General features: G+C 36.9%; 1 protein-coding gene across 1 annotated transcript in view; it reads right to left on the minus strand.

Annotated features, from left to right (window-relative positions):
* Positions 1–18584, minus strand: part of LITAF (lipopolysaccharide induced TNF factor) — a 41462-nt gene extending 22878 nt beyond the window's left edge. Inside the window, exon 1 of the mRNA XM_074196413.1 lies at positions 18526–18584. The gene's annotated coding sequence lies outside the window, so the exon portion shown is untranslated. The remainder of the gene's footprint in view (positions 1–18525) is intronic.
* Between the last annotated feature and the right edge of the window lie 8587 nt (positions 18585–27171).

Genomic DNA, 27171 nt, shown 5'->3' on the forward strand with positions numbered 1-27171 from the left:
CACTTAATATCTGGTCCTGGGAAAGTTACTTAAATGATGTCTGCCTCAGTTTACACAGCCATAAAAATGGGGATAAAAGAAAAAATGCACCAAGCTTGCAGGAGTGTTGTGAGGATCAATCAGATAATATCTGTCAAATGCTCAACAATGCCTGGCACATTGTAGATACTTATTTCCTTCTTAATGTCTCCTCCTATCACCTAGAATTACCTTGTATTTACTTTGTTTTTATTTTCTTACATGTGTAACTGTTGCTTCACTTGATAGAATATAGGCTTCTTGAGGAAAGGACTAGTACATTTTTGAATTTATTATCCACAGTGACTGACCCATTATATGAGCTTAATAAATGTTGGTTGATTGATAATGAAAAGTATTTTGCAAACCGTCAGCTATGTTTATTCCCCTACAGGGTCTTGGTCAGCTCATGGAAATATTTCAACTATAAAGATTTATATGTTCAATGCCAGAACATCACTAAATTAACTCCAAAATTTCAAAAGGCCCAAGTCTCTCCACCCCCAGAACTGGCTTCATTCATTTTCTACAAGATTCCATGGCAAGAATGATCTCTTAATGGTTCATTCTAGGCTATCCCAGCTGGAGATAAAAAGTCTAGACTATGTTAGGGAGGAAACAAATTAAAAAAAAAAAGTCAGGAAATGCAGAGGCGTTCAAAAAATGAAGAGTAAAAAAAGATGCAAATCACAGTCTCCTAGAACCTCAAGAGCTGGTCATTTCTGGTTTTTGCTGAAAGGTTTGGGTAGTATCTATTAAATTTATTTTATCCTTTTTTTTGGTGACAGAACATATTGGGAAGAAAACTCAACTTTATTGCTTTGAAAAAATAATAAAATTGCTAACTGATTTGGTCTCAGAAATCATGTCTCCTTCTATATGATCCATTGTAGATAGGGATACTGAGTTCCAAAGAAATTAAATGACTTGACCAAGGTCTTATTGACACTAGGTAGGAGAGGACAGGTTTTTCAATTCAGGTCCTCTGATATGATCACTTTTCCCTAATATGAAATAAGTCCTCACTCACCTCTTCCTCATGTCAGAATCCCTGGTTTTTGTCAAAACTTGTCACCTTTATTTGAAATTTTCCCTAATTCCCCCAAATTCCAGGCCTCCCCTCCTTAAACTACTCTCACTGATTTTATTTGGAGTCTCAATATATTTATATATACATGATGTCTCATCCATTACAATTTAAACATCTCTAGGATAAGGACTGCTTCACTTTTGATTTTGTATTTGTGCCAATGCTTAGCACTTAATAAATGCTTGTTTGATTGATGGTGTACAAAACAATGAATATTAAGCCCTGCTAAATCAAAACAGAAAAGTTGAAACTTTGGGTTCAGTTTGCCAAAAAAGAAAATGTCATTTTCATTTTAAGAAGTTTTCACTCTATAAAATACTAATTTCCATTCACTCCCCTCCCCCACCAGAGGCAAACACACATTATTCCCCACCACCACCACTACCCACTTTTAAACATATTTTGGTGAAATTACAGGCAAAATCATGAGGTCAGGAGATACAAAAAGTCTGGTCAGTTTACAAAGTACCAAAACATAGCCTTTAAAAAAGATTCAGGAGAACCTCAATTCCAAATAGGCAGCAAGCAGATTACTTAGGGATGATACCTTTCTTATACTTAGAACCTTGGAAAGAAAATTTATTTTTGTACTATCAACAATAGTTTAAAATTTTAACTTTCAAGGAAAACAAATATGGCTAAAATGAACACAGATGGGGGCCTATGGATAGTAAATATTGCTTAAACTATCAGCCTCAACTGACCATAGGACCATAGAGTTACAAGTGGAAAGGATCTCAGAAAAATCTAATCCTTGAGCCCCAGCTGCCTCATTTCACATATTAGGAAAATGCAAACTTGGACCTTTGACTTGGTTAGTTTTACTAAACTGAATTTTTTTCCCTCATTTATATTTTTTGTTATGAAGCACAGGCTTGCTAGGCTGAGATAGAGGAAAGGCTACATTCTGAAACAAAGATATAGAAATGAAATATAATAAAAAATGAAAATTTCAAATTCATTTCTTTTCTGTCACACTGAAAAGTATTTTATAATGATGATGATGATGATGATGATAACAATAACAATAGCAACTAGCATCAAGGTTTGCAAAATGTTTTCTAAATATCTCAATTGATCCTCACAACAATCCGGAAATATGGGTACTATTATGAGCTTTATTTTATGGAAGAGGAAACTGGAGTCCAGAGCTACACAGGTAATAAATGTCTGGGGTCAAATCTAAACACGGTGTTCCTGACTCCAGGGGCAGTGCTCTGGTCTTGCCATTCCTAAATAAGAGATAAAGGTTAAAAAAATGATAGAACATAAAATATCCTAAAAAAACAAGAAGAGAGATTACAAAAAACAGAATAGACGTTAGAGAGTTGAGACAAATAAGGTTGACTGGATTGGGTAAAGTCACATTATGGAGATAGGAAAAGGAAATGGAAGGAGAGTCATTCAAATATTTGGGACTCTCCTCAAGTCTTCCACTTAAGTAACCAGGAGTCAAAGAACACCTTAATATATACCACTAAAATTGTTAACTGCTCTTGCCAAGAATGCCAGTGCAGCCTCTGAAAATAAGGTGGAGATCTTAAGACTCCAGAGCACCAGGGAGATACCACCCACATGAGAAAACCACACCAACAGTTCGAAGTCAATGTAAACACTTATCAAAGTTAGTACAGGCTGGAATCCAAAGGCTTCTTCCTCAGATGGTTCAAAACAAACAAACAAAAAAAAAAAACACAGAAAAGTTGGCTGATCTAGAAATCTCTGGAATGGTTGTTCTAGATAACTGAGATTTCCTGAGAACTGGATATTTACCCTCTTTAAGATCCATCAATCAAAATAAAAAAAACCTTATTTCACATATGAAATATCAGGACAAAAAAAGAAATACACAGTAATTTAGAAGGTAATAACAACTGCTTCAAGAGGCAGCCTGGAATAATAAATAAGAGAGCCAGTCTGAAAGTTAGAAAAATATGGGTACATGTCCTGCTTCCCACCTTCTACCCATATATACTGCCTCTCTGACCACAAGAGTTTGGAGTGCAGGAACATAGTAACTGCTAAAAAAGACTAGTTGACTGACATTCTCTCACAGCCCAAGGCAACTCTTTAAATTTGTAAATTAAATAGAACTACTACATAAGTAGGAACTTACACCAGGAGAGCTTAAGAAAAAACAAATCAAGGATCTACCCTTGCCACCAAATTTAAGTAAAGTATTTGATGAACTTTAACTTGGTACTTTAGCTGGGTAGAAGAAATATTTTCTACAAAATTCCTGACAGAGACACAATAAAGTAGTGATGGAATATTTTAGTAATCTAATTATGGGTGAGAGAGCTCCTGCCTACCCAAAGCAGAGCAGTTAATAATTTATGGACTTGCCTTATTAATGATTTCCTTTCAAAATGTGTCAGAACTAATATAGGGTAATTCTACTTTGCATCACTTGCTAGAGTAAAAATTATGAGAAGCTTAGGGAAGGATTGCTCATTTTTTCAGTCAACATTAAGCAAAGTCTGAAACCCAAGTTCAAATACCTGCTCTGAGACTACTAATTTGACCTTTGACTCGTCGCTTAAAACTTTTGATCCTTCTCTTAAAATCTTTGATCATTAATAAAATTAGGAAGTAGATTAAATAACCTCAAGCTCTACCCCCTATTTTCCTATGAAATGAAAGAGAGGCTCCACCTTCAGATAGTGAAAGGATAACCAGAAGAGTAGAGATTGAAGTTTATGTTCTTTCTTTTCCTGGATAATATTTTGCATTGGCCATACATATTTGTAATGGGTTTTGTTTTTCATGACTTCTCTTTTCATGACCTCTTGGTGATGAAGAAGAGAATTTGAAACTGAAAATAAAGATTGTTTTTAAGTGAAGGGGGAAGCCAGGAACATTTTCACAGACACTCTAAGTTTAAGAAAAATAAATTTCAAAGGATTCAGAGGGATACAGTGGACCCCAGGAGCTAACTATAGAAGAAGTCAGTCCAAGAGAGATAAGCTCTCAAGAATTAAATTTGAAAGAAAAAAAAAGAAATAATTCTGATGAGGGGAAAAGGAGTTATCTAAAAAGTCTCAAACTCAACACATCCATGATATAGTTCATCTTCCTCCTTTCTAAACTCACCTCCAACCCAACATTCTTATTCTGTAGAGGGTAGTCTTACAATAACCAAAGTTGAATAGTCAGTCAATAAAAATATACTAATGTTTTCTATTATGTGTTATTTACTGGTGAGCTCTTGAAGACTCTTGAAGATACAAAAACAAGTCAAAGAGACACTCATTCTTGCTCTCAAGCTGCTCACAGGCTTAGAGGGGAAAACAAGATACAAACAACTTGGTACAAACCAGTTAAATGTAGGATAAATTGGAATGTACAGAAGGAAGATACTAAAGTATTCAGCATTTGTATAATCAGGTTTTAAACCTGGAATACAATTCTTCATTGTTTACCAATCCATAAAATTCTATCAGTTGTCAACTTTTGTGAATTCCAACTTTCCCAGATCTCTAGCATTTATTGTCCTAGACTCCAACCACCCTATTCCAGATCCTTATCACCACTTGTCTTGGCTTCCATGAAGCTTTCAGCATGATCTCTCCCTACCCCCTCTCCAATTCATCTTCACCTGGCTGCCAAACTGATATTGTGAAACAGTAACTAAGACACTCTCCCAACTCAAAAACCTTTGGTGGTTCACAATATCTAGAATAAAATACAAACTCCTATGTTTGGCATTTAAAGTCTTTCTCAATCTGATTCTAGTCTCTCTTTTCTGAATGATTATACATTACTCATCTCACCCACTCCACTACTCTTCAGTGAAATTAGTCCTAGTTGCTATTTCCTATACATTTCATTGACCATCCACTTCCCCCATTTTTGCCTTTGCACAGACAATTCCCTTCTATGTCTGGAATGCTTTCCCCCTTTTCTATACCTCTTGAAAAGCTTTAATCCCCTTTCAAAACACAACTGTGGCTATTCCTTCAAGACTTCAAATTCTCCTAGATATTAATACCATCTAACAGTATTTATCTGACTTATGCTTAATCTGACAAGGACTTATCTGTGAATATGCTGTATCCTCATCTTGGGCAAAGATAGTCTCATTTTTATATCTGTATCCCCAGCTCTTAGCACAGTGTCTGATAATAGGCAATAACAATTTTGTTGATTAGTTGAAGTCTTGTTAAAATACTTTACTGACTTTCTAAACAGAGCAAAAAAAAAAATCAACATTATTTAAACCTTTTTTATATTAGTCCTCATTCTTAATGTCTTATTATACTAGCTATACTTCAGAAATGACCAAATGAAAGTCTCCCTATTGTAATATTTTGAAATTCTTTTTTTCTTTTTTTTTTAAAGCATTCTTTTTTCTCCTCTGTATGATCCTCCCTCTAATGCAATCACAGCTTTCCTTCTCTTATCTGCTATGGACTTTGGAGATCAGATAATCAGGGTTTTAAAAATAAAAAATAATTTTAAAAGAGGAAATACATTGGTCATGGAAGCCTTAGGGGCTATCCAAACACTGAAATATGGGAGTTTTTAAGTCTTTGAACTTTATTACCATCTGCTTAGTAGTTCAGTACTCTTTTTTTTAAAAAATCACTTCCTTTCTATCCATCATGTTCTCCATAGGTTCATAGGCCAGTAACTAAGAAGTAAATATTACTGCATCATCAATTATCAATCAGTTATTATGGACTTCACATCTTTAAAACTGGAAGAGCATATCAGAGGCCTTCTGGTCCAAAATTTTATAGATGAGTATGCCTAGACCTAACATATTCAAGTGACAACCAGAGGCTTTTTCCATTGCCCCAGGCTGATTCCTTGGACTTTTGTGAATGGCAGTTTTATAAACAAATTACTGCTAAAGCATAATGGGGGGGGGGGGGGAGAAAGTAAGTTAGCTTTTAAGTTTAAAAGACAATCTGCTTTTCCCTCCTCCCCTCAAAAACTTACAAGTCAGGAATTCCTGGAGTTACCTATTTTTTTTAAGTTTATGGTAACTATATATATATATATATATATATATATATATATATATATATATATTTTAATTAAATCATTCAAAATATTTATGCATATATTTGTTCTCTAGACTAACCAATGTACATGGAATCATATGACATAGGAGCATATGAAGTAAATTTTTAACCATTAACCTAAACCTTAAAGATCAATGTTGAGAAACTAAAAAGGAAACCACTAATTATCACATGCCTGACCAATGAGGCCCATAAGAACAAAAACCTATAGTTTGCCAGTAAATGCTACATCACAGAAAATTTACTTCAGAAATTTCCTTATCTCTAAAATGGAAGGTTTGTAAAGGAAGTCAAAGACAAGGAAAAGTCTTACACATATGAAAATATAATCCATAGCAGCATTCTTTGTGATAAGGGAAAAAATGAAACAGTGAGTTGCCATAGTTTTGGGAATTGTCTGTGCTTCATTCTTAATGAAAACCATGACATCAGGAAGCTGATGACATGAAAAGTGAATTAATTGGATTTAAGTGAAGTCTAGCCTCACTCCCCCCCCCAGTCATCTCAGCCCAGTGGCAAAATATATATATATATATATATATATATATATATATATATATATATATATATATATATATATATATATATTACAACAACTGGAAATGACCCCATAAAGGGAGAAACTTGGCCTTTTTTTAACAAAAGTCTTTAAGGAGTCTCAATTTGACTGAAGCAACAACCATGTAGTGATTAAGGCTAGGTAAAAAAATCTGCAAAGAATGGCCTCTTTTCATTGTCAAACAACAACAACAAAACAAAAGCACCCAGAGAGGGGAAGACCTTCAGGATTTCAGACCAAAGTTTGTCCTTCATTCTCAAAGAAGACCAAGACATCAGGAAGATGCCATGACAAGTACATGAATTGAATTTGAGTGAGGGGATACTGTACTAAGTCACCAGCCTCATTTTCTTCTCCAGAGTCATCCGAGTCCAGCGGCCAGATATGAATCAGGACAACTGGAGATGGTTCTAGATGTGAGGTAATCAGGGTTAAGTGACTTGTCCAGGGTCACATGGCTAGTTAGTGTGTGTTTCTGAGGCTAGATTCCAACTCCTGTACTCCTAAGTCCAAGGCCAGAGTTCTATCCACTTCACCACTTAGCTGCCCACAACATTTACATTCATTCTGAGCCACTTTAGCTCAAATAATGCCCAAGTAATATTTGGGCAAGAATCTGTAGTTGGCTAGTCAATGAGGGTGATTTGGATTTTAGGACAGGTCCTTAGAAAATACAACTAAGCCCATTTATCCCCAAGATATCTAGAGAGATTTCAGTGATCAAAATTTATATTATTTTGAGCAGATTCCAAGCATGAACAGAGGGAGAAAGGGAAGGTCAATCAAGCTGGATTATGAATGTAATGATACATTATTTGCCCTGTTAGAAATGATGAATATTCAGAGAAACTTGGGAGGACTTGTATGAACTGATGTAGAATGAAATATGCCAAGACAAAATAGTTTTAAAATAACCATAAGAAATGCAAAGAAAAAATACCAAAATACATCAGAACTCTGAGCAATTCAGTCATCAATTTTGACTTCAAAGAACTGAAGGTGAAGCATTTCTCACTCCTGTTCATAGAGGTAGAATGAGGCACATATTGTCAGACATAGCAAGCAGTTGATTCTATTTAGCTACCACTTTCTAGTTATGGAAATTTAATGTGGAAGACAGGGTAGAATCATTGAGAAGTGACAGCAATATTTTTCTTAAGGTTTTTTGTTTGTTTATTTTGTTTTTTTTAGTTTTTGCAAGGCAATGGGGTTAAGTGATTTGCCCAAGATAACACAGCTAGGTAATTATTAAGCGTCTTGAGGCCACATTTGAACTCAGCTCCTCCTGACTCCAGAGCCTGTACTCTATCCACTTCATCACATAGCTGCCCCAACAGCAATGCTTTTTAAAACCATCAGTAAGACATTTAAAATTTATTTTTTAATTAAAGAGGATGAAGTAAATGATCTCTTGGGTTCTTAAGTCCTATAAGATATACTTTAATTCCTTAAGGAAATGGAGTCATTATAATAGAAAGTCCATTAAAGTCTAGAAAACCAAACTGGCAAAATGAGGTGACACTCTCCTTCACTCCCCCCCCCCAAATTTACTACTTAGCCCTACTCTTCAAAAATGTGGGAGTTTTTTTAGGCTTTATTTCCAGATTATCAGACTTCTTCAATACTGCATGTATTATAAGTCATATCCTATATTCAAGGAATTCAAAAATTATTCACATTCTCTGGTTGAAATGAGATGTTAAATTGACTACATTCTGAAACAGGGAGTACTGCCTAGAAATTTTAGTCATACAGAAATTTTGTAATGGTGGCTCATTGTAATGGAATTTGACTTATGTATGATACTAGTGTCTTGATTAGGAAAAAGGATTTACTGGATATGGAATCAAAGAACCTTTGTTCAAACCCTTGCTTCCAGCACTCAGTGTGACTTTAAGCAAATCATTTAACCTCTGTTCCATATGTATAAAGTCAAAGAGTTGGGGGGTGTTAGTATAGATGACCTCTGAGATACATTCCAATTCTATATCTATTACATGTAGTTTTCTAAACAAGAATCCTTAGGAAGGAAATTAGAACCAAAGGAGAAATGCCTGAAGTATCCATCTCTATAGGGAAAAAGCATCTGTAATAATTTAACTGACTTCCATCTCTTAAAAATGCTATTTACTCTACTACCTCTTAAATTATAACCATGCAAAAGTAGAGATTAAGGGTCCTTTCTAAGTCTGATACCACAAAATCAGAGATCAAGTTAAAACAATCTGAATGTTAATTTTAATACATAGTAATTATAATTTAGAATAATTTGTGTAATGGAAAAATACCTCCATTGAGTATCTAAAGATATCCTGTATAAATCAGAGTGGGCAATTTCTCATCAAACCACATTACCACAAATCACTATTGCCATATGAAATAATAGCTTTTGACAGAAAATGTATCATGAACCAAATTAATAGCACACCACCTACCAACAATATTACCAATACTTGTGTCAGATCAGTCTTCTTGACAATTAAAAACTACCTACATGAATACTTTTCTATCTATAAACAATGATTTTTATCTGCATTAAACTTTATTGTATGTTTTAACTATACAAGATTGCTCCTATAAAAGCATCTTTAGCTTTCTTCAGGTTAGGTAGGTGGTACAGTGAATAGACTCTCAAGTCAGAAAACCCCAAGTTCAAATATGACCTAAGACATATGCAACTGACCTTGAGCAAATCACTTAACCACTGGCAATCTCAGTTTCCCCAATCATAAAATGGAGATGGCAATTTATAAAAGACCTTAGCACAGTGGGTGCTTAATAAAAGCTAATTTCCTCCCTGAGCTCCCTCTCCAAAAGGGATTATTTCATTTAATTAATACAGACAGCAACATTATCAGTGCTTTTCCCATACTATATAGGTCTTATCCTGGCCTCTCCATACCTTTTCTACAAGGTATTCAACAGGTTCAAAGGTTTTCCTCCTAAGTGGTTTTCTTTTAAACACTTGAGGTATATCATTTTAATATTCAGTATATGGATTTCTTATTCTCACTCTATGACCCAGATTACCTCTTTTTCTATCACTACAGGCTACTCATACCCCACCTATCATTCCCAAAGTACTTTGAAATTTGTGTTAAGGAGCTAGTAATATACCACTCAAGGTCTATATAAATTCTATTGCTGTTCTATTTATAATTCTCAAATATTCAATTTTTTTCAATGGGGAACCTCATTCACAGACATCTCCACCATTCAACTTGCTGGCTGGAGCTTATTTCTGGGAGCTCACTCAAATGAGTGATAAGGATATTTCATGAGCAGGGTAAGAACTATGTCAACAAATGAGTAGAACCCATTTGAAAAAAATAATTTGGTTCATGGTAACTTTGAAGAAGATTATAAGAATTCAGCTCCACAACAATCCAATGTTCATTCAGTCAGGACTTCCTTTGATGTTCAGTTGTTTTCAGTCATATCTGACTCTTCAGGATACCATTTGGGGTTTTCTTGGCAAAGGTACTGGCGTGGTTCACTCTTTCCTTCTCTAGCACAGAAACTGAGGCAAACAGGGATAACTGACTTGCCCAGGGTAACAGAGCTAGCAAGGGTCTGCAAGTCTTCCTGACTCCAAGCCCCCAGGAGACCCTATTCATCTTCAACATGGGGGCCTCAGTCTCAATTCAGTCTAACTTTATCTTTATTTCTTTAAGTCAAGACCATTGAATATACATACATACATACATATATATATATATATATATATATGCTATATACAATGTATGTGAAAAACAGACATTACAAAACCCTCATAATGTTAATACTACTCATGATAGAAATATAAATGTAAAGTCAATGAGGGAAAGAATTGTTTGATTTTTTTTTCCTTTATATTCTTAGAGCCCAGAACAGGGCAAATGGGTTTATGGATTGCATATGTACATACACAAACATATATCTTTTAAATTCTCTAATAAGGGGGCGGCTAGGTGGCGCAGTGGATAAAGCACTAGCCCTGGAGTCAGGAGTACCTGGGTTTGGATCCGGTCTCAGACACTTAATGATTACCTAGCCGTGTGGCCTTGGGCAAGCCACTTAACCCCATTGTCTTGCAAAAAAACCACCTTAAATTCTCTAATAAATGATTTATGGATTCTGTAATTCCATTTGTTAATTACTCTCAATGAGTCTTAACTAACCCACAATTTTTAGTTTTCACAGACTATGATTCCTTTAAGACACCCAAGCAATGGTATTAAATAATTTATGGCCCTATTAAACGACCAGGGGAATACTTAGTGCTAAAAAGATGGGATTTGGTGGCAGGCAGCAACTCAGGAAATTTTTTTCTTTTTAAAAAACCCAGCAACCATTCAATTTTTCAAATGGAATTTAGCTAGCTTTCCTCCTACTCCCTCTCCAACTCTTGCTTGCCCAGGATGTATATAGCTCAATAATTGAGGTAAGGAAACCAAAATACTGAACCTATACTCATTTAGAATACAAGTTCTTTGGGATTTTGCAAAATAATTATCTTGTATATAAATCAAAAGAAATAAAAATATTTCCACGATTGTTCCTACTTGAGAAGTCACAAGGAAATTTTCTTTCCTTAAAAGAGTATCTATAAACAAAACTCAAGAAAACAATAGGGTAGCCTATAAAATTGATATTACATTTATAATGCTTAAGGAGTTAACTTCATCTGCCTGACATTGAAGGAGGAAATTGTCATAAAATTTCTGCCAAAAACAAATCCATAAATACCTTTGTTTCCATGAAATCTAAATCATTCCACTTAAACAATCTTCAGTCTTATCACCCTTTCCAAAAATAGTAAAATATGTTTATCTTAGACCTCATCACATCAAAAAGATACCATACAAAATAAACCACCCAGTAATTCAAAATCAAAACTAGATACTGCCAATGCAAGTCTTAAGATTAGTCCTGGGAAGATCCTTGGAATTCAACATCTTCATTTTAAAATGAAGAAACTGAAGCTGAAAAAAGTTTAGTGACTTGCCCAGGGTCACATAGCCTAGTTAGTATCATAGATTAGATTTGTACTGAGGTTTTTCTCAAGCCAAATCTATTTGCTCTGTATACGGAGTCACCTCATTATCCAGATTCAAATATATATATTTAGCCTCTCTAGTGGACAAAGCACTGTGCTCTTTTCTAGGTGTCTCCAAACAACTAAGTACACAGTTTCAAATCAGAAAGATGACTTCTCACCAAGAGAGCTTGTCCTATTTTTGCCATTTGTATTACACAGAAGTCAGAATGTTACTAGAGAAATTTGGGTTGCCAGTAAAGATTGAGAGCTACTGAAAGTGAAGGAATTCACCACTAGCCCTAGAGTTGAAATAACTCAGGATTTCATAAGCCTCCAAAGTTTACAGATTATGCTAGTAAATGGTGTGAGGAAAGGGCAAAAAACAAAGTTTTAGGTGAGGTTGCCTAAGAGTAAGGGAAGAAGGAAAGAAGGCCATAGTTCTTCAGTGTCCTAGGCCAAGAGCACATGGTTCTAGCCTTCCCATCTTGAAATGGGAAGGAAGGAAATAGAGTTTCTCTTCCAGTGTGCACTTAAATGCATTTCCATAGTGGATTTGACAAGGGTGGCGCTTGGTGTGTAGTTTAGACCTGGCTTCAGGTACTCTCCAATAAGTGATCCTCCAAGGAAGGGCCAGGCCAAAATTCATTGGGCATGGGCAATGCAATGATGCATCAATTCTTTCTGTCCCAAAGGGTATGAACTTCAAGTCCAACATTTCATTTCCCATGGCCAAGGTCAGAGTGAAAATCAAAAGGAAATGTTTTAAAGGATTTTAACTGCAAAAGATTGCAAGATTTGTTCCCAATTAAAATATTTCCTATGTTCATAATTCCCTGCATCAACAATACAAATTCTCTATTTGTTATTATAGGGGCAAGTATAGAAATCGTCTTTTCAATAATATTTTATATTCTTAGAATCAAATGAAGAAAAACTCCAGCTTCTAAGCAGTTAATATATTATATAGAAGTATTAGTTTGTACTAATTTCAAGATAAAAGGAAAAGGATAAGAATTTAAGAAGCACTTTGAATTACTTGAAAATAAACTTAAAAGGAAACCATGCTTTCTGTTTCATTTCAACCAGATTGGTCTTCACTCTATTAGGTTCTATAATCTTACTTGTTTCTAACTTTTGCTAATGTTGTTCCCCTCATTTTCAAAACATTTTTTCACTGTGACTTTTTCTTGGTTTTCTTCATCAAAATTTGGTGTAGTACATATTCTGGGGTTGTGGAGGAGGTGTGCTAGTTAAAAAATGCTTCTCACTCCACCATCTTGATTCTGGCCCTAAATATCTCACCTCTAAAATATCTCACCAAAAAAATCTTACTAGATAGACTCCTACCTCAAGGAAAATATTTCCTTAATTTTTGCTCTCAATTTTCCATTTAATTTGAACCACTATATCATTCTCTATCTCTTATTCTATTTAAGCTATAACTTCTGTTTTCTCCAACTATACTGCAAATTCCCCAAGGGCAGGAATATGGCTTTTATGTCTGTCATGTCTCAGTAGAGAAGTATAGCTCATTCAATTGTTGTTGTTTGATATCAGAAAGGTGATGCCATGATATTAAAGTTAATTGGATTTAAGTGAGGAGAGTGCGAAGTCACCAGTCTCACTCTCTCTTCCAAAGCCATCTGGGTCCAGTGGAAAGACACAGATCAAGACAATTGGAAATGAATCCAAAGCACAGCCAGACCTGGATCTTTCTATGCAAAGGTTTTTTAAGAAATCAGTTTCTTTGTTCAGTGATTAAAGCTATGTAAGAAAAACTACAAAGAACGGTCTCTTTTTTCCGGTCAAAAAAACAAAAACAAAAACAAAAGCAAGGAGGGAAGGAAAGACCCTCAATATTTCCAGCCAAAGCAGAAACAAACAATAGCTACTTACATTTACTCCAAATCACTTTAGCCCAAACAATACCCAAAGTGAGACTCTCAAAGGCACCTTTTGTTGATCAAACAATCAGTGTTATTTGGAGTATAAAGCTTGGCCTTTAGAAAAGAAATCTAGCCCATAATCCCCAAGAAGTCTTAAAGAGTTTTCATCAAAATTGATATTTTTTTGGTCAGAGTACCTTCAGGTAAGGGTATGATTCCCTTTGTAGACAAGTTCTGGAACAGGACTCTGACTTTAGGAAAGTGATATCATAACTTCCAAATAAATTGGATTGCAGGGCTGAACCAAGTCTACAGCCTCACTTTCTCCTCCAGAGTCATCTGAAACCAGTGGCAAGACATAGATCAAGGTTAACTGGAAATGTCCCCTTCTACCCACCAAGCCAACCCTGGACCCGACTGCCATCTGTAGTTCAAGATAACACATTTTAGGAAGGTCACTGTGAGGGCAGATAGAGAAGTAGATTTGAGGTTTAAATACTACCTCAGACACTAGTTCTATGATCCTGGACAAGTTACTTTACCCTTCTCAGCCTCAGTTTCTTCATCTGTTTTATGTTTATTACCAATTCTCCAGCTTTCCCCTTGTTACAGGATTGGCAGCTACTGAACTGCCATTATTACTGGATGGAATTTGTTGGATCTCTACCCTTAACTCTCACATCCCCACTCACCATTCTAGTAACTTCCCAGATCACACGATAGAAGGTCAAGAAATGTCTAATAAATGAAGTCATCTAGGACTTGGAGTTGGGAAGTAAATGCATTTGAATTTCAACTTCAATATTAACCAGAAATATTATTAAATGCTTACTGCATGTAATGCAACTAGGATAGAAAGGAAAAAAAAAACTAGTCCTTGTCCTTAGGGAAGCTTATTTTCTCTTTCTACTATGGGGAAATATACAAATAAATACAATATAGTTTAAGTGGGAAGGAAAGAGCATTGAAATCAGGATGACAAAAACCACAAGTGAAGAGGAAGATTGTTCCAGGCATGGAGGATAGCCCATACAAAGATAAGGAGACAAAAAGGAGACTGGTTTGGTTATCAAGTAATTTGTGAAGGGGAATCAATCTCCCTGTCTTGAGGAAAGAGAAAATTCATCTAACTATCCATATTCTTCTTACAGGCTTCCTTCCTCAATCTCCAGACCAGCAGGAGATTTCTCCATATCCCTTTTCAGATTTCTTATATGATACCACCCTCCATTCGAATATAAAGCCCTTGAGAGTAGGAACTATCAGTCTGTCTACGCATTCTCATATTTGAGTATAGTGTCTTGTTTAGTGTTTAACTCCTATAGTCTCCTATAGGAAAACTGAATTAGTATTCTTAGGAAGTAATTGCCCCACCCTCCCATAGGTCTTTTAAGTAAGGATTGAATGACTACTTGGGGCAATTTAAGAAATTCTTGCTTCTTCCTCTTAGGAAGGTCCAACTTCCTCTTTAGGATGGGTCCAATAATCCAGCCTATAATTCTATCTGTATCCTGGCCAACTAAGATGGCATTTCAAATATTCTGTTAATCATATCTCTGCTTAACTATTATATAGCAGTACTATGCAACTTTGGGCCTAAACAATCTAAACCTCCATTGGATAGTGTGAAAACTAGGATCTGAATTCAAGTCTTCTGATTCCCAAGTTCAACTCAAACACTGCCAATCTTCTTAAACTCGATCTCACCTCTTAAACTCAGTAGGTCATATCCTAGATTCTCAAAGTAGGAAACTCAAGAGTACTCAGGGCCTGAAGATGGCTTCTTCATCTTCAGGATGTTCATGGGTTAGTGATTCTAGTGTTCTCATTGGTTATTGATTCTAGTGGTATACAAGAACCCAACTTAGGGAAATTTTAGCTCTCTGACACCAGGAAGAAGAGAGAACAAAAAAAGTAAGGTAAGAGGGCCAGTAAGCCATGACTTGCCTCATTTTATAGTGAAGGAAATTGAATCCCACAACAGTTTAGTGATTTACCCAACTATTGCTGGACTAGAAAATTTAAGTCATATGATAAAATGAAAACTTAGTATTTATCTTAAATGGTTGGATAAAGTTATTAATTGTACTCTATGCTGCCATCTTCCATCCCAATGGAGTTATTTTTTTTTTTTACTAATTATGCAAACCTAGGAAATACTAAATTTAAAACTGTCAACTCTCAAGAAAAGCAACTTGGCACAAAAGATGGGGAAGGCTATGGAGTAGAAACTAGGAAAGATGAAATAGTCTTACCAAAACCTGAAGCAAGCCTTTACTTTTGAGTAACATGTCTCTGGGGATTTTTACAGTTGATATAATTCAGGCAAGACTTTAGTTTCAAGTTTCAAGTGAAAGAACATAAACTCAACTGACCTGAATGAAATCTATCTACTTATGAAGGTTAACAGCTGAATCTTCCTGACAACATTTTTGCAAAGAAATCACCAATTTTAGAAGACCTAGATGAATTCAAGGAACTTTGACTTTCCCAATAATAATTTTAAAAGGTAAATGGGACTCAATCCCATTTAAAAAAAATGCAGTGGCAAAGTATAAATAACCCTATAGCCTAAAAAGGAAACCAGCTTCAGCACAGGCTTAATGAAAAATAGTTATAGCTTTAAACTAAGACCAAACCCCACATATTTGCACAACTATTTTTACAATGAACCTGGATCTCTTTTGCTTAAATTTCCCTGATGTCTAATTCTTATGAATTCCATTTGACCAGACATGCTACACTTTTTAAGTGTATGTCATAGACACCTTTGGCAATCTGGTCAAGGCAAAAGTATGGCACCCTTCTCAGAATTCATTTAAATGTATAAAATGAAAATATACAGAAGTAAAAAGGAAATCAATTATACTGAAAACTGTTATCAGAAAATAAGCTCTTGAACACCAGAACAAAAATCCCAGATCTAAAAGAATCAGTGTTATAATGGAATAATATTTTGTAAAGTGTTTAGTACAATCCCAAGCAAATAATAGGTGCCTAATAAATACTTGTCTCCTTTCCCCGTTTCCTTATAAAAGTTTAAGAACTGGACCTGTGGTTGTATTGTTTGTTGGTTGTAAAGAGGTGTCCAGAGAGCACAGAGATGATTTACCCAGGATCACACAGGCCTAGAGACAAGGGTATCCCACTTCCTCTGGATTATAAGAGAACAAAGTTAAATACTTTAGTCTCCATGGGGAAACAGGAAGTTTGTTAAGGGGCTTAAATTAGTCAATTATTAAGATGAATGTACAGTAAACAGATCTTCAATATGCTTTTATTTAAGGGATATGAGTACTTTCAACTTCTCACTTAGGGAGTTAAAAATTACATATTAGAAAATGTAAAAGTAAGATTTTTATAGCGTTTTTGGCATTTTTATAGCATCTTAAGATTTGCAAAGAACTTTACAAATATTTCATTTGATCCTCACAAAAACCCTGGGAAATAGGTGCTATTATTAGCCCCATTTTACAGATGAGGAAACTGAGGCAGAGTGGTGATTTGCTCAAGGATACCATAGGTAATGTCTGTAAGGCTCTATTTGAATTCAGGTCTTCCTGGCTCGAGATTCAAAGGAAGTGAGGTAGAAAGGTATTCCTCACAGGAAAAAATGATGTCTTATTCCACCTCATATTTGAATGATTGAGTGAGGAAGGAACAGTGCAGCAAATGGCTGCATAAAAGTTTTTACACAAAGTGTTTTCTAACAAAGTCATACGTCTTTCTTTCGGATCTATAGGCTGCCACAGAATTTTTTTTCTGACTTTAAACACTTATTTTGAGTTTTCCTTCTGGCTCTGCCTCAAAGTCTGACCTCACTCAACTCACTGGACTCCCCTGGGAAATAAAAATAGAAACCTCCTCCAGTTATTGAGAACTAAACCAGTGACTTTACATGCCTTTGCAAATCGTCTGTCCCAATCACTCAGGAAACTGTAATAGTGCTACCAATCTTGTCCACAACATTCATCCTGCCGCGACTGTGGACATCAGCTGCACCCCAACTTCAACTCCTAACTCTTTCCTCAGTTACTCAGAGTACTTCCCCATCTTTGAGCAGTTCAAAGTGCTAGACCCTTTCCTTTCCGTTCCCCAGACAGAATCTCACAAGCAGCGGGCCGGGGTGGGGGGTGGGGGGCATACTCTAGAAAACTTAGGCTATTCTCCACCAGATCCAAAACGGGGTGGTCCAATGCGGTGCCAACTTATTGAAATTTAAGTTTGTCCGAACTTCCTCTTTGGACAGTACAACCAAAAAGTCTACCGAATCCCAGGGTCCCACACCAGCTGAAACTGCCCCTTGACAGGTCACTAGAAATCCCCCCAAAGAACCGGAAGGGAGCTATGGATGGTGTTTTCTTCTCGCCTTTAACTGACCCAGAAGGACTGCCCTGGGAGGAGACAAGGTGCCGGCCCTCTTTAACTGAGCCAGCGTGGGAGGAAGGACTCGCCTCAAATTCTACCCACCTGGGGACTTACAGTTCTTGGACCCGATCACATCGGAGACCAGAACATCAGGGAGGGAGAAATCATCCTGGTACGCCCCGAGGTCTCCCAGATTTAAAAAAAAAATAAATAAACAAACAAAAAAATAAAACGAAACCCGGCCCCATCACAGAGTCAACTTCGGATAAGCAATCCCTGGAGAAGTAGGCAACCCGGGAGAAGGTGCCGAGGAAAGAAAGGCGGCGGCGGCGGGGCCCCGGCCCAGTCGGGGCCCCGCAGGAGTCCGCCCCCTCCTCACGGTCCCAGTTCCCATCCAGGTCCAGCCTGAAGGTGGTCACTCCCCCTCTCTGCCCCCTCCCTGAATATCCATCTGGTGCCCTGAAACCCCCTAAGAAGAGTTCCTCGGTCCTCCTTGCCCCAGCCCCCCAGCCCCCCAGCCCCTGGGACCTTGGTTCGAGGAGCCCGGCACTTACCACCGCCTGCCGAGCCGAGCCGGGAGGTCTGAGCTGGCCCGGGCAGGCGAGGGGGCGGGCCTGAGCTGACCGGGGCGGGCAGAGCAGTCAGAGCGGCTTCCGGCTTCTCCCCGCCTCCTGGCCGAGCTCCTGGGGCACGGCAGCCCCGTCCCGTCCTTTCCCGTCCTGTCCCGTCCCGCCTAGTCTCGCTCTCCACCCCTTTCCCTTCCCAGCCCAGCCCAGCCCCTTCCTCTTGTGGCTGAAGCACTTGGCTTCCCTCGGTCCCTCCTAGGCACTTCGCTCCATCCTCGGATCCATAAACTCTCAGAACTGGAAGGAACCTTAGAAATCGTCTAGTTCTTAAAGCTTTTAAGTCTTGGCTCCCTTTCCAATCTGATCAAGCCCTTTTCAGAATCATAAATGTATAAAAATCCACAGGATTACAACAAAAAAAATTCAAAGTTAGTGAAAATAAAGTTGCAATTCTTTTGAATAAGTTCATGGTCCCTTGGAAATCCATCGACATCCCACCCCTCAAGTACGGGGACTCCAAGTTAAGAGCCCTGGATCTGATCTAACTTCCTTATTTTACAGAGGACCAAACTGGGACCCAAAGAGAATTAGTCACTTTTCCAGGCTAACGGTTATTTAGTGATACAACTAAATATTACATTTACTAGTACATTTGTTACAATGCAACAAATAGTACTTTACATTGCGACTCTTTTCTCTCTTTTCCCTCTATTCCCGCCCCTCCATCCCACTTTGGTCCAATTTTACCTTCTTTCCCCTAGTTCAGTTATACACTTCTCATCCCTGTCTGACTGCCCCAGATTTCTGTCCTCTCCATTATTTATCCCTTCTCAAAAGTTTTGGTGTGATCTTTCCACAGAGTCCAACTCCTCTCCGTTGGTTCTCTCAGAGGTTCCAATGACCACTTCCCTTTAGAGGAATTCACTGATTTGATTATACTCAGTTTTCTCTTCTGTGCTCTTTGCCCTTTCTAGAATGATCTATTAGTTTACTTGCTGCTGTTCAGTAGTTTCCAACTCTTTGTAACCCTATTTGGGGTTTTCTCGGCAAAAACACTGGAGAAGATTACTATTTCTTTCTTCAGTTCATTTTATAGCTGAGGAAACTAGTCACAAAGCTAATAATTGTTTAGGCTGGATTTGAATTTAGGTCCTCCTAACTCCAGGCAGGGCATTCTCCCCACAGAACCTATAGGATCTAGCTGTCTCATAAAATGACTTACCTCAGCTCCCAATTTCCACGAATTCTGAGTCATGGATGTTAGGGGAAAGCAATAACTCAAAATTCTGTCTCCTCCACTAGACTGTTGTATGCAATCCTCCAAAACTTACTCAACATTACGGTAAAACTTTAGGTCAACATCAGGGATAGCCATTTTAGAGTTGGGGAAACTGAAGTCAATTGTGGCAAAAATGACTTGTCCAAGGTCTCAGAACAAGTTAATGCCAAAGCTAAGACTAGAACCTAGGTCTCTCCACTCCTAATCTAGTATTCCTTCTATCAAAATCACCATTATGACCCAACTCAGTGCAGCAAAAATTAAAAACTTTAGAAAGGAATATATGACAGTCTGGCAAAATTTGTGAAATCTGTGATTTCCTCAGAATGATTGCAACACACTGAATACTTTTTATCTTCTTATGCTTCTCCATTTCTTTCTATTACTCCTCCATAAAGGATCTACCCAACAATGCTAGAGGTCTTCCTCTGAGGAGTTAAAAGATGTGTGTATTTACAAAATGATTAAACATTGAACTTGTGATTTTATAACAATAGAGAATGTCTGCTCAACATCTAAGTATATGTATGTGTGTATTGTACAAAAATACATATGATTGTACTAAATCTATGGTTTCATCAAAATAGGGGTTGTTTGCTCAGCATCTCTCTGTATGTATATGTATATATACATATATATATATATATATATATGAATAGGAACTAAATCTATGATTTCATTATTATAAGGAATTCCCAAGTGAGGAAATTCCCTCTACCAATGCAGATTGATGCCTTCTCTGCAATTTATAGTGTTTGCAAGTTGTCTATATTATACTAGAGCATTGGGATTAAATTATTTGCCCATGCTCACAAATCTGTATGTGTCAGAGGCAGAACATGAACCTGGGTCTTCTTCACTCCAAGGTCAACTTTTCTATGCCTTATACCCCATGCTACTCATCCTGTCCTATCTAGGCTTTCAATAATTGCAGCACTTTAGCACTGCATTATTGCTTATAGCCAGACCATATATTTCCTCCATGACTCCTAGTTCACTATCATCTTTCAACTGAAAGGCTCTTGAGCAAGACAAAAAGACAGCATATTATTAAACTATCCCTGAATAGAGCCCTGTGCCAGTAAGAAAGAAACTTGGAGGTGGGGATAGGAAAGAAACCAAAACAGTTAAGAAAAACCAACTGGTTCAATTTTTGAACATGATGTAGTAAAAATATATTACATGTCTGATTTTCCATTGGTCTTTAAAAATGAGTTTTCTCACATTTTTTTCTTTATTTCCTTTCTCCTGGTTCCTAGAACACAATAGATATTTAACACCAGTGTTTAAACAATAGCTTTTTTTTTTCAAATGCTCAAAGTTACTTATAGGACCTTAAGGTTATTTATTAGAAGAGTTTTAAACTCAATCTTCCTTATTTTTTAAATTTTCTTCTTTCTTTTTTCCTTCTTTCCCTCTTCCCTGCCTTCGTTCTCTCTTTCTCAATTCCTTCCTTCCTTTCTTAATTCTTTCTTTCTTCCTTTCTTTTTTAAAAATTCCCAGGAAAAACACATTTGGATTTCCAACCTGTAGTTTCCTAGCAGGACACAGAAAAAAAAAATAATGCCACTTGTTTCATATGCTGCCCTGCTATAACCCAGCAGGAGGAAAAACATACTGGCTAACTCCTAGTACACAGGAAACTGAACTCTTGCTGCTGCCAAATCTAGGGAGATTCCAACTCTTTTTTGACTTCACAGGGGATTTGAAGGTGTATTCTCTATCCCTGGATACATATGATATCACATGAATCAGTCTTGAAAGAGGAGCACTGACTTCAGTTGATTTTTTTTCCTTTCCTCTGGGCATATATAATCAGAGATTTTTAGCCAGTACAAGAAGTTGCCAGAGCCAGCCTCTGTAAGTGAACCCTTCCTCTTCACCAAGGCAACTTCGTGCTGCATATATTTATCACTAAACAGTGTTCCCTTTTTTCCATGGTTGCTGAGATCATGCCCTGAAATGGAGATGTAATTGTTTGTAGAGAAAGACATACAAACAGAGTGCTTCTGTACTAAGCCAGAGAGTCTTGCCTGCAAGCAGAAAATTACCTACAGCTAATTTAATTGTCTGAAGATGGTGACCCTATGTAATCACAATAACAGTCCCTGCCTGGCAGGCAAAGTCAAATCATGGGTACTTTTCCAGAGTGCCTTCTAAGTTGTAGGGTTGTTTTGTTGTTGTTGTTTGTTTTTGTTTTTGTTTTTTCATATAAAAGCATGAAAGTGCATCAACTCTTCTATACATGTCCAGTTCCCACCATGGTCCCCAGCTTCCCAAGAAAATAAAGTACATCCACCAAAAGAGAATTTAGTCTTTAGCTTGCCTCTCCAAAGTTAGAGTGCAACTCTTCCTTTTAGCAGCCAAAAGAGCAGCAACGAAAAATGAGCTTCCAGAAGAAGACAACTTTGTCTTCTTTCAGACTTCTCGGAACTATACACAGGCATCCCTGGCCTCTGGTGTCATGGTTTCCAGTTCTAAGAATACACTAAGGCCAATGTAATCTGGGTTAGGAATTCAGAATTAGCATTCAGGTCCACAAACAGGTTTGCCACCATTGCTTGGCTAATCTTAGCAATTCACTGTCCCTTTCCACACCCAGCTAAAGGAGAAACATCTGACCCCAAAGCTCTCTCAACACAACTTTGGTTGGCATGAGGTTCTAAACTCCTTGAGTTCTATTTCTATTCATTGGAATCCTTGACAGGTTTTTGACTCTCTCTGGTCTCTGTAGCTCTCACATCCACCTCCTCACCTCCACTTCTATCTAGCAAGGACCAGTACCTTGCTAATCCTTCATCAATCAAAGGGACTTCCTTGTCTCTGTCTCCCAGGGCTTTTCTCAATCCCCATGCTGCCTCCCTGAATTGTTAAATTTCCTGGAATTTGAACCTGAACAATAATGTTTATCCATCAGCAAGCTCTGTCCACAACACTTGGCACCAGCTGTTTCAATTAAGATTTCCCAATCCTTGCCAAGAAGGAGAAGGACTTGGGAGGAGCAGGGGGTGGACATGGGAAGGAGGGAAAGAGAATATGGTGCAGAAGCCCTGGATTGCACAATATAAAGAAGAAACCATATGTCAATCAAATCTATCTTTGTAGGCGAGTCCCCCACAAATAACCATTTGATATGCAGACATAACAGGCCAGGTTGCAATTGTTCCATGAATAGTTTTCATTCTGATTGTAGTGACCTCATTAGAACAATACATAATGGCCAAGATGAAATAGAGGTGTTCCTTCGTGGACATAGGCCCTGTGCACTTGCTTTTTTCCATTTGCTTTGTTTTTGTTCAGTCGATTCAGGCATGTTACCCTATTTAGCATTTCTTGGCAAAGATTAGGAGTGGTTTGCTATTGGAAACTGAGACAAAAAAGAATAATGGACTTGCCCAGGGTGATACAATTAGTAAGCATCTGAGGCTTGAATTTGAACTCAGGAAAATGAGTTCCTGACTCCAAATTGGCATTCTATTCACCATAACACCTAGCTGTCCTACATTTGCTTAATACATTAGTTTTCAAAACATTGTCACATCCATTCTCTCAGTTGATCTGCCTGACTACACTGGGAGGTAATAAGTGGTCATTGGTGCCTAATGCAAAAAAAAAAAAAAAAAAAGCAGCTTTTGCCTGTGAGAATGGAGCTAGGGGTCATGGGTGGGGATACAAATAAGCAGATTTATATTTCATGCCGGGGGACTTCCTAGTACCTGCAGCTATCCAAAAGTCTTTGCAATTTTCCTGGAATGTGTTCCCCTCCTTAAGCCAGTCACTCAGAAGCCCTAGTTCCTATCAAAACTAAAGTCAAATAGTACTTCCCATCTGAGGTCTTTCCTGGTAGAACCAAAGGCTTACTCTCTTTTCCCAAAAAGCTCACTTTACATGAATTTTGTACTATTATATTTCCATATATATATATATCATCTTCTCCAATAGAATTTAAGTTGCTGAAGGATAGGAATTTTTTCATTTTTGTTTTTGTAGCCTCAGCTCTAAATCAGAACTTTACAAGTATGGGAGATAAAGGCTTGCTTCTGGTCAAAATTCAACTTCAGAAACCTATTTGCTTTAGTGAAGCAGTATGATCAGTGACAAACCTCTGTCTCCCTAAAAATGTCTTTAACTAAAACTTAAAATGATTCAGTGCTTAATTTAGGTACAAGCTGGAATAGCCCAGATCACTTGAGGAGCACCTCTATGTGGTTTCTTTTTTTTCTTATTCAATTTTGTTTATTTTCAGTTCCAAATTCTCTCTTTCCCACTTCCCCACTGCCACCCAAGAGAAATAATACTGATACCAATATGTATGATCCACAAAATAAGTTCCCACATTAATTATGTCCAAATTAAAAGAAAATATGCTTCAATCTGTAGTCTGAAACAGCTCTCTATCTAGAGGTTAATAATGCATTTCATCTTGAGTCTTTCGGATTTGTAACTGCAGTTGTCTTTATATAGTTTCAATGACTTTCCATGTCTCCAGGACCTGGTACATAGCAGGAACGTAATGAAACAAATCATATTATTAAAATAATTATATATTTTACTTTAATAACCAAATTTAATTTAATAATTTAATAATAACTAAATTAATAATTTGACATTTTACTTCATAATTTTCAAAACACCTTATATTACATTTAATTCTTATTTGACCCTCACAACAATCCCTTAAGACCTCATTGTATAGATAGCAAAGCTAGCAGCTTGCCAAGGGTCACACAGATGATAAGGATGTAAATGGGATTTGAAGCAAATCTCCCTGACTCTACAATGCTAAGAGATGAAACACTGGGCATTTTCACTGGCTATTTATCCCCATGTCTTGGAATGATCTCCCTCCTCATCTTTGTCTCCTGGCTTCCCTGGCTTCCTTCAAGTCCCAACTAAAATCTCACCTTGTGCAAGAAGTCTTTCCTGATTCCCATTCATGTTAATGTGTTCCCTTGGTGATTATCTCCTATTTATCCTGTATACATCTTGTTTGTTCATAGTTACTTGCATGTAATCTTCCCCATCAGACTGAGCTTTGTGAGAGCAGAAACTGGCTTTTCCCTTTCTAAACTTCATGGCTGGCACTCATTAATCACTTGATAAATTTTGTTGACTGACTGTCTGGAAGATGACTTATCATTTACAAATTGGACTAGATGAATTCTGAGGTCTCTTCTAACTCTGATCTTCTCTGATTCTGCAGTCCAGGGTAAAAGGATTCTCATTCTCTGGATAGGAATACTGAGACACAGAAAAGTTAATTTATTTTCCTGCAGTTACATGGGGGTGAAGATGAAATGGGTTGGAGCCCTAACCGCTAGTGTGATTCTCTTTCCACCTACCTGATGATGATTGGTGACAGATCTGAGATTTGTATCCAGGTCCTCTTGTTCCAATTTTTCCATTGCATCTATGTATAGTTGACTTTTAAATAGAAGCACAGGAAAGAAAGGGATCTTGAGAGATCATTGGGCTGATTTTCATTCTTCACCTTCAAAAAGGGACTCTTTCCATATTGGTAAGTTAAATGTATTAGCTTTCTTAATAATTCCATGTTTAGAATATATCCACAAAATATTTTGTCAAAATCAAAGACAACTGAAAAGGAGCCATCTGTTCAAAGATTTTCCTAGCAGCATTCTTGCTAAATGCAAAAAACTGGAAGCAATTTAAACACCCAACAATAGAAGAATGGTTACACAAATTGCGGTTCATTAATGTAATAGAATCCTATGGTGCCATTAAAACTAAAAATTATGAGGCAGACAAAGAAATTTGGAAAGACCTTTATGCAAAAGAGGGGGGGAAAGCAGAACTAGAAAAATGGAGTCTATACTATATATGATCAAATAAGAGCAAAATTGAATGAAAATTTATTAAAATATAGATACTAAGCAATTTGAAATGGAGATATTTGGGTAGTGACATTAGTTATTAGTTAATCCTACAAACTTCTCTGACTATCAAATTTTCCTTCACCCTCACATGGATAGTTCCAGATTCTAGGAAATCAAAAACAGCAAATAGTCCCACATATATGGAAAATACAATTTTTAGCAGCACTTAAAAGTAGAAAGAACAGAAATGTTTATAGTTGATGGACAAATCTTGACAAAGAATGAAAAATATCAATTTGCTGATCTTGGAGAGACTTTTCACTCAACATCTATGCCACCTTTCATATGTTCTTTTGTTCACCTCTAAAAATTAATAGAGTCTTTACCTTTACATACTTAAAAATTATTCTGGTTCTAAAAAAATATTTAGTTATTGCTTTTTTATTTAATGTAGAGAAGTTGTTTCTAAAAATGTGAACTATTGATAAGATTATAAGATTAGAGTCAGAGATGGAAAGTGACTTAAAAGTTATCTAGATTCTAATCCAAAACTCTCATTTTATAGATGAGGAAACTGAGACTGGAGGAGTGAAATAATTTGCCCAAGATCACACAGGTAGTGAGTAGGAGAGCCAGACTTTGAATCCAGATGCTCTGATCCAACTCAGCTCTGATGACACTGTACTACTCAGCCTCCCCTTGATTACCAGGTATTTCATTAGTCCCCTCACTAAATTCCATTCCATATGCAAATTGATTTGCCTGATAGGCAAACTCTAAACTCCATCAGTCTTGCAACATATGTGACCCAGACTTCCTCCATTCAAACATTGGAGGTCAGGAAGTTCATAATAATGAAAGAAGAGAAACTTATTCTCCTCCTCCAGGAAATCACCAGAATTTTAGAGTATTCAAATCAGTCACAAGGGCCCTTTGAAACAGATTAGAGATTTGGGAAGAAAAAATAGGAAAGAAAAACAGATTAAAAGTAACTCATATTCCTCTAGGAATTACCCTATTTGAGAAGGCTATTTTCATTTCTTCTTGAGAACTGAAAAGGGGTTCCCCAAATCTCATCTAAGCATCTCACACTGAAAATGAAAATAAGAGATCTTTTTTTAAAAAGTTTTTTAAGAGATGTTTTTGATTTGTTGTGTGTTGGATTTTTTTTTTATTTTGAGGGCTGTGATGTACAATGTGATTGTGGTCTGCAGTGTTAGTAAAGGAGATTCATTCAGAAGAAAACTTATTCAGAAGCACAGAGTTTGTTTTATCACATGTTTGTGATACTTTTCACAGAAGAGGAAAAGAGCTATAATTTGTTTCAAACAAATTCAGCAAGCCAGATCCATGAACAAACAAAGGTGAATGTAGGGAACATATTCATTCCAGTTCAAGCATGAACAACCTCTGCATGTGTACACACATATACCAGGGATCTAATTTTCCTTTCAAACTGAAAAGTTGCTATTTTGCTTCCTAAGGAAGCAAATAATTTTCTCTGTTAAGGATGTGGAA

Source organism: Macrotis lagotis, chromosome 8 (assembly GCF_037893015.1).
Source record: "Macrotis lagotis isolate mMagLag1 chromosome 8, bilby.v1.9.chrom.fasta, whole genome shotgun sequence".
NCBI classification, from domain to species: domain Eukaryota; kingdom Metazoa; phylum Chordata; class Mammalia; order Peramelemorphia; family Peramelidae; genus Macrotis; species Macrotis lagotis.